Source organism: Peromyscus californicus, unplaced genomic scaffold, assembly GCF_007827085.1.
Source record: "Peromyscus californicus insignis strain IS unplaced genomic scaffold, ASM782708v3 Scaffold_5__1_contigs__length_169319896, whole genome shotgun sequence".
Taxonomy (NCBI): Eukaryota; Metazoa; Chordata; class Mammalia; order Rodentia; family Cricetidae; genus Peromyscus; species Peromyscus californicus.
In genome coordinates, this window is record NW_026294573.1 from 165,896,539 (window position 1) to 165,905,693 (window position 9,155).

Here is a 9,155-nt window from a genome sequence, read left to right on the forward strand (position 1 = left end):
TTCTTCTTTTTGTGCTTTGAGAACATTATTCAGATTCCATCACATGAGATTTAAGAAAACTCACCCACACAGCCTTTTGTTGTTCTATTAATAACAAAGGACCCTTGCTTAAGCTGTGTGTGTGTGTGTGTGTGTGTGTGTGTGTGTGTGTGTGTGTGTGTGTGTGTGTTTTATTTTTAAACTTTGAGACAGGATGTCATTCTCTAGCCCTGGACGTCTTGAAACTCTGTTCAGCCTAAGTCTTGTGATAGTTTTCTGTAGCTAGAGTTTTCCTGCCTGGCCACAGTCAGGACAAATCTCTCTCACCTGCCAGTCCCACAGCCGCTCAGACCCAACCAAGTAAACACAGAGACTTATATTGCTTACAAACTGTATGGCCGTGGCAGGCTTCTTGCTAACTGTTCTTACAGCTTAAATTAATCCATTTCCATTAATCTATACCTTGTCACATGGCTCGTGGCTTACCGGCATCTTCACATGCTGTTTGTCATGGTGGCGGCTGGCAGTGTCTCTCTGACTCAGCCTTCCACTTCCCAGAATTCTTCTCCTCCTTGTCCTGCCTATACTTCCTGCCTGACTACTGGCCAATCAGTGTTTTATTTACTAACCAATCAGAGCAACACCTTTGCCACACAGACCATCCCACAGTGGTTTTCCTTCTCTGTCCTCTAATGGCAGAGCTAGGAGTCAGCCACACACCCAGCTTGCTTTTGCTGATTCAGAAACTGTCACCATTTCTTATTTTTAGCACATTGTCCATGGTGTATTAGGCATAGGTTTGTCTCTATGTAACTAGCATTGTAGAGCTTCTTAAGTCAGGGGGCAGATGTCTTAATCAATTTGAAGTGATTTGGAGCAATTTAAGGGAACTTTAACTAGAGCTATAATTATGGATCACAGAGAACAGAGATAATGGAGATAATGCAGGGGATAGTCCTATGCCTGCCCACAAAGGTTTCCCCTAAGGTAGAATAATGTTTTAAAATACATTTCATACTAGATTATAAACAGCTATATTGTCTATCATTGAACATAGTAGAATATAAATAATGTAGGCATTTTTATTTAATATGTAAAAATAGAACTGTATGAGAAACATGAAAATCTACTTTTTTGACTGAGTATTATCATGACTTACTTTTACTTGACTCATTTTTGTTCATATACTATATTTATTTTAAAAAATAACCTAAGAAATTGAATGGGTATTTTCAAATGCCCTGAATAATATTTGTTTCCTAGAGAGCATTAAAAGTTATTTAGTGATGCTTCTATCTTAGAAACAACCAACATTTATCTAATTGGTCTTAAGGTACATCAGTGGGAGGGAATTCATACCTAGTACAGTAAACTTCACCAACTACCAAATGGCTGAAAAGGTTATAGACACTAGAGGAGGACCTATGATTGCCGTTTTTCTAAACCAATTTAATTTATATCTGCATTCTAAATACTTATCCTTACACCCACAGATAAATGTAACTTTCATTCCTCATCAAATAATCTTCTTTCTACAAGAAAAAAAAAGCAGAAATCAAAAGGCAGAGAATAAGTGAGCCCAAGGTCACTTTATTAGGCCCAACCCTAATAGATACATCTGCAATACATCCTCTGCATCCAAGGTTCAAGGGGTAATTGTGGAAGAGGGGGCAAAAAGATCACAAGAGCCAGAGAACCAGGACACCTGCTGCCAGAAAGTGTTCCCTAGACATGACTGGAAAACTGTGCGTATGAAATCTCAACAATGTGGTGACCTGAACAAGAAGAGCATAATGGCAATGCCAGCTGACATGCCAGTGTGGATGGTAGAAACTCTACATTTATCTCTAGATGAAGAAGTACAGTTAGCCAATGGCTGCTGAGAGAGAGAGAATCAGTTTTCTCCAGAGAAAAGCTGCCACACAGGTTGCCCAGACCCAAGTAGTCAACTGTGGGTACATATACATGTGATCAATGCTAAATGGACTCACTAAATTGCATACACACACACACACACACACACACACACACACACACACACACACACTAATTTTAAAAGAAGAGACCATGAATTTGGGGAACATGGGAGCACTTAGGTGGAGGGAGATACAGGAATGATGTAGAGTCAATGCTCATGTATGAAGTTCTCAAAAATAAATTAAAAATAAGAATAATATAAGATACAAATAAAGAAAAAACAAGTTGATTGGTTACTTCCATTGAATAAAACAAACAAGCAAACCCAAACATGTATATTATACAAAAATATTCTTTCAAAACTCCTACTTCACAAAAATAGCAGCTCTTTCATGGCAATTTGTTTTTAAATTTACAGTAAGGAAAAACTGCCTCTAGTTGATTCACCTTTGAAATTTTTTTTGTTTGAGTGTGGTGTTGTACACCTTAAATCACTGCATTCTGGGGGCAGAAGTAGATGGACCTCTATGAGTTTGAGGCCAGCCAAGTCTACATAGCACATTCTAGGCCAGCTAGCTAAACAGTGAGATCCCATCTCAAAAAATAATTGAATAAAACATATGATAGAGCATAAAGCCATTTTTAGAAATTTACAGCTATGTATCACACACTCACATGATTCATTAGCTAATGTTTCTCAATTCACATATTTCCATTCTGGTTGTATTTTGTCAGCTTGACACAAACAGACTATCTAGGAAGAGGGAATCTCAATTGAGAAAAAAAAAATGTTTCCACCAGATTAGTCTGCAGGCAAGCCTGTAGGGCATTTTCTCAATTAGTGATTAATGTGGGAGGGCTTAGCCCAATGTGCATGGACCAACCTGGGGAGATGGTCCTGGGTGGTAGGTTGAGCAAGCCATGGGGAGCAGTCCAGTAAGCAGTGCTCCTTCATGGCCTCTGTATCAGTTTCTGGCACCTCAACTCTTTCTGCACACACCCCACCCACACTCTAACATACACTCACAGCTTGCTCTTTACACAGCTCCTCTACATAGCAGCAGCTCCTTCACACATTCACACAACTCTCTCTCTCTCTCTCTCTCTCTCTCTCTCTCTCTCTCTCTCTCTCTCTCTCTCTCACACACACACACACACACACACACACACACACACACACACACACAGAGCCAAACTCTGGACAATTATATGTTACATTTTTAGGGTCCAACCCATTCTCATAACACATGATAAGTCACACAGTTTTTCTCAGGTAGGAAGGTCACACTGACCAGTGTGTAATGCTTGGCCATGCAGGTAGCCTGAGTGATTAGAGTTCCCAGACAGAGAATGACATTGAAATTCAGGATTTAACAATAATCGTTAGTTGGCTGAACCTTGAGTGGCTGAAGTACATTAAAAAAGAGAATTACTGCAGGGAGTTACATCTACCAAAGTTGCTTCTTGTCTGACTTTGATTCAGCAATAAACACCTGGGAACTTATCTTTGTGTATTCTTTGCAGGGGCAGCTAGTCTGTCTTGAATTTGCTCTAAGGTCTTAGCTAAATGTGTAAAAGGCTGTCTTTGTAATTGGGAATACTGTTACTTTCCTGTGTCAGTTATGAGAAATATTCTAGTATTATTTTCAATCATCAGAATTATACACGTTAAACAGAAATCATCTTCTTTACTATTATAGCTATATGTGTGCCCAAAGATGGAATATTTTTGTGAGATAAACCACAAGTAGTGGGGAAAAATACCCATACCTGTTATTAGGGAAGAAATGAAGTGGTACATGAGAAAAATAACAGACAGAAACAACCAGTTATTTACACTCAGTGACTCCATGGCCTTGCCAGGTGGGGCTATCCATCAGGTGGGTCTGATGGGTCGACCTGTTGAACACTAGTTGTCACCTGATGTATACTCCCACAGCCTCCTGAACTAATGACATTCTGCTATACTGGACTGGTGCCTAGCCTAATTGTCATTAAAAAGGCTTCTTCAGGCAGCTGATGTGAGCAGAGGCAGCAAAATATTAGGTGGAGCTCCAAGAACCCCACAGAAGAGGGGAAGGAAGGATTGTAGGAGACAAAGGAATCAAGGACACCAGGAGAACATGGTCTACAGAATCAACTAGCCAGGGCTCATAGGGCTTCACAGAGACTGAAGGACCAATCACAAAGCCTGCCTGGGTCTGCATTTGGTCCTCTGCATATATGTTATGGTTGTTTAGCTTGGTGTTATTGTGGGATTCCTGATAGTAGGAATGGGGTGTCTTTAATTCTTTTGCCTGTTCTTGGGACCCTTTTACTCCTACTCGGTTGCCTTATGTAGCCCTGATTGAGGCCTTGTGCCTAGTCTTATTGCATCTTGTTATGACAAGTTTGGTTGATATCCCTGGGATGCCTGCTCTTTTCTGAAAGGGAACAGGGGAGCAGTGGATCAGGAGGAGAGGGGAGGCGGGCACTGGGAGGTGCAGAGGGAGGAGAAGTCAGGATGTACTGTATGAGAGAAGAATAAATAAAAAGAGAAAAACAAATTCACATATGTGATTCTCAAACACTTAATTCAGAAATTCTCTCAATGTGATAAAATTACGTTGCTTTGGTATTTCTATTTGCATAAATCTGATTTTATTGTGATTAGTATTTAATATTATTGGTATTTATCATTCTAACAGACCAATGCAATCCAATTGGAAACCTGTTCTTTGTATCTGCTTTCAAGAATAATTTACATTCATCTGAGAGTCAACACATTTGGTAGGGCCTGGAAAGATGGTAGATTAGAGACCCCTAGCATTTTCCTGTTGAGAAAAACAACAAGGAAGGGGTGAGTGGTACTTCAGAGCAGAAGTAAAAGCTGAAGAGAGAAGAAATGCCTCTGGAAGCTCCACAGGTATACAACTGAGGATCTACAAAAGTAGTGCAAGACAGCAGATCTCTACCTTGCATAGCAAATAGATGCTAGAGAATGGGCCTCTGACCTTCTGAGATTTCTTACTGCTGCTATAGAACAAAATTATCCAAGAGGAGGTTGCTCAACCGTCTGACCTTTCACCTCAGAAAAGCAAAACACCATGCATTTTAATTTCTCCAAATTAAAAAGACTGGTGCTACCTTCCAACTGATCAGAAGAATGGGCACTCCAAGAATCAATATGAAACAAAGAAATTGTGACCTAGACTCAGACTCACAAATACAGATCTAGTTATATAGGAAATGTGGGCTATGTTGCAGAAGGAAGCTAAGGACAAATAAGTGGAGCCGAAGCCCAGACTCTGGTCCTAGGAGAGAGACTCTCGGTGAAGAAACAGAGCAGAGAGGCTAGCACAGAGAACTGCGTGGACAAGGCACACTGGACTAGGGGCAATCCAGTAACTTGTCCCTTCCGTGGAGATCGGGGTTGCTTTGCACACTCTCGGGGGGGCAGAGAGATTCATGGGAAGAAGTCACCAAACCCACACAAGCAGTAGGCTTTGGTACAAGAAAGCATCCAACTGGAGATGCCTTGGGCTCTACTGGTAATCATGGATCATGGAGGAAATCAGGGAGAAAGTTCAAATTATTCCTCTAATCAACTGAAAACAAAAAAGATCACTTAGTAGAAATTTTTGTGGCATAGTAAAAAAAAAAAAAAAAAAAGAACTTTTATGGCTTTAAGAGCCAAATTTCAAAATAAGATCTTGAATAAATAACCTAACGAGGCACCTCAAAGCAGGTCTTCAGCCTGTGTAACCATAACAGAGATGCTAGAGAATGGGCCTCCTACAGTTCTTAGCTTTCTTACTGGTGCCATAGAGGAAAATTACCTAAGGAAATGTCTGAAATTTCACCTCAGAAAAGCTTTTTGATGCCTCAAAATCCAAAACACTGGTGCTAAACAATAAGCCTAACCCAAAATGAGTAGGCAGAGAGAAATATAATGAAGGTGAAGATGTAAATCGGTGAAATAGACTTAAAAAGCAACAGAAAGACTCACTAAAGCAATAAAGTGGTTCTGTAAATGGTAAGCAAGATTGACACATCTTTAGTCAAACTAGCCAAGAAGAAAGGAGAAACCAGAATTAATGAAATTATTGATAGCGCTGAAATTATAAAGTAATGTTTTAAAAATGTACAGTCCAACAAGTTAGAAAATCTGCAATAAACAGATAAATTTCTAGACACATATGACATAGCACCATTGAACAAAGAGGATTTAAACAACCTCTGCTCATGGATCAATGAAATTAGTATTATGAAAATTGCCACATTATTGAAAGCCATGCACTGTAGCTGAAGTTTTCCTGGTCCTGCCTGGCCCACAGTCAGGACAAATCTCTCTCACAGTCTCTCAGACCCAACCAAGTAAACACACAGAGACTTACATTACTTATAAACTGTATGGCCATGGAAGGCTTCTTGCTAACTGTTCTTATATCTTAAATTAACCCATTTCTATTAATCTATAAGTTGCCACGTGGCTCGTGGCTTACCAGTATCTTCACATCTGTTTCTCATCATGGCGGCTGGCAGTGTCTCTCTCCTCAGCCTTCCACAGACGTTCAATTCACACCATTGAAGTAAAATAAAGGGCCCAGAAATGAACCAATTAACCTTAGTTGGAGTTTCTATTGCTGTGATAAACACCACAGTCAAAAGCAACTTGCAGAGGAAAGGGTTTATTTCATCTTACAGCTTGTAGTTCAGCATCCAGGGAAGCCAGGGCAGGTACTCAAAGCAAGAAAGCACCTACAGGCAGGAGCTGATGCAGTAACCATGGAGGCATGCTACTTACTAGCTTTATCCTCATGGCTTGTTTAGCCTGCTTTCTTACAGACCCCAGAGCCAGCAGCCCAGAATGTCACAACCCATTGTTAGCTGCCTCCCCTGCCCAATCTATCACCAATTAAGAATATGCACCACAGACTTTTCCACAGCCTAATCTGGTGGCAGCGTTTTCTCAACTGAGATTCCTTCTACCTAAATGACTCTAGCTTATGTCAAGTTCACATAAAACTACGCAGCACAGACAGAGTGTACTGGGGAAGTGAAATGGAATCAGTGTAAAGGACAAAGACGGTCAAAAGATGGTAATGTGGGAATGAATGTAATTAAATTGTATGATGTGCATATATGAAAATATAATAAAACATCATTTTATACAAGTTGTATACACTCATTAAAAACAATGGTTAATCATGAAAATTTATCTGTTTATAGCAAATTGACAAACGTGTTACCATGTGCTAGAGATAGTATAACTATTATTCCAAATAGTCTTAAATCATTGTTTTAGTTTTATTGTTTGAGAATGCTATGTGCATAAATGATGCATTTAATCAAATCTAACCCCCACTCCTTCCCCTCCCATTTCTCTCTTACTCCATGACTACTTTTTCGTCCCAAACTCATATTCTCTTTTCCTAACTCCACTAAGTCTACTTGGTTCTGCCTGCATGTGCATGGACATCAGTCTACTAGAACATGGATATTCTCTCAGGACCCACATCCTTGAAGGAAAAAGAAAACTGACTCTCTCTCTCCCAGAAGCCATCAATTGCCAGTAGCTCCTCACCGACTCCATAGCTGTAACTCATGCTTGGTACCATTAACCAGGCCAGAACCAATCACTAGGTCTCAGGCCCCATGAGAGAACCTTACACTATTACTCAACTAAGTAGACATAATATTAAACTTGCCCCAAGCACTTATCTCCATACCAATAGATTAGCACATCACTTAAATCCTCATTGGAGAACTTTTTACACTTGAAATTAATTTTTGTCTATTAAGTTTTGCTAGTATATTGTTTTTCATATTGCTCTACAGGGATTTTCTGGTCATATTTGTCAATATTTAGTGTAAGTTTAATTAAAAATTTCTTAATCCTTTGACTTGCTAAATGCAGCTACATGGGAAAACCCTGAAAGTGAACCGACAAATGAGAGTGCAGGGGCACCTGCCTTGGACCACTTCCTGGTTCTCAGATGCCCCACCTCCAATTCATGTGGTGGTCCTTCCACTTAAGGAGCAAATAAGGCCAACCACTGTCAATCAATCGTCCTATAGCAAACATTTTAACTTTCTTTTATTTGTATTTTTTGTAATTTCACTAAGTGTGTTTAGATCATATCTATCCTCTGCTTTCAGGACCCTCTCCTCCCAGGGCTCCTTTTATGTTTCCCTCTTAACTCCATGTATTCTTCTTCATTTTATTATCCACTGGGTCCAATCAGTGCTTCCCTTATTGGCATGTTTGTAGGGTGCCATTTACTAAGCATGGGCAACCTACCTTGGGCCACACAGCTGAAGAAAAGCACTCTCCCTCTCCCAGTGACGGCCAACTGCCTATGGCTTCTAAGCCAAGGGTGAGAGCCAATGATCTCCTTGCCACTCCATGCTAGAGTGCTGACTGGCTTGACTTTCAGAATGTCTTGTTCTTTCATCCACGGCTGTTGTGAGTTCATGAGTGCTGACCATAGCCTCCACCAGAAACTGGCCATACTGGCACTCTGATATGCCAATTTCCATCACTCTGAGAATATTTCTTTAGATTATATACCATCTAATCTGTGTCACTTTCCTATAATAACTCAAACAGATTCAAACAATAATATTTCTTCACATGAATGTACAATATAATCAATTCCTTTGTGATAGAGCTTGAGGTTTTGTCTGGCCTTTTGCTATTGTAAATAATGTTCTAACAATTAACTTTTAGACCTGTCATTTAATGTTTTGCCAGTGTGTCTCTGAAAAAAATGTCGAAGAGAAATTGCTAAACCAAAGGGTAAACACATCTGTAATTTTAAAAATGTGGATGAATTCTAGGGTTCATAGAATTATTCCATGTGTTTTAAGTTTCAGAATCAAGTATGGATATATCATTTTCATTTACTTTTTACTTCTAGAAAATTGTTTTGGATGTACAAATTAAATACAATGTCTGACATATTATGTAGCAATTCATGGATCAAGTTCCTCTCTGAATTCACCATTACTAAACCTCTTGTCTTTTCAAAGGATGTCATGTTCCTTGTCTTGGTTACCTTTCTTTTGCTGTGACAAAACACTATGACCAAGGCAACTTATAAAAGAAAGCATTTAATTTGAGATCTCAAAGTTCCTCAGAGTTAGAGTCCACGACTTTTGTGGATGGGAGCACGGCAATAGACAGACTGGCATGGTGCTGGAGCAGTAGCTGAGAGCTTACAACTGATCCAGAAACATGAGGCAGAGAGAGCTAACTAGAAATGGCATAGACTTTG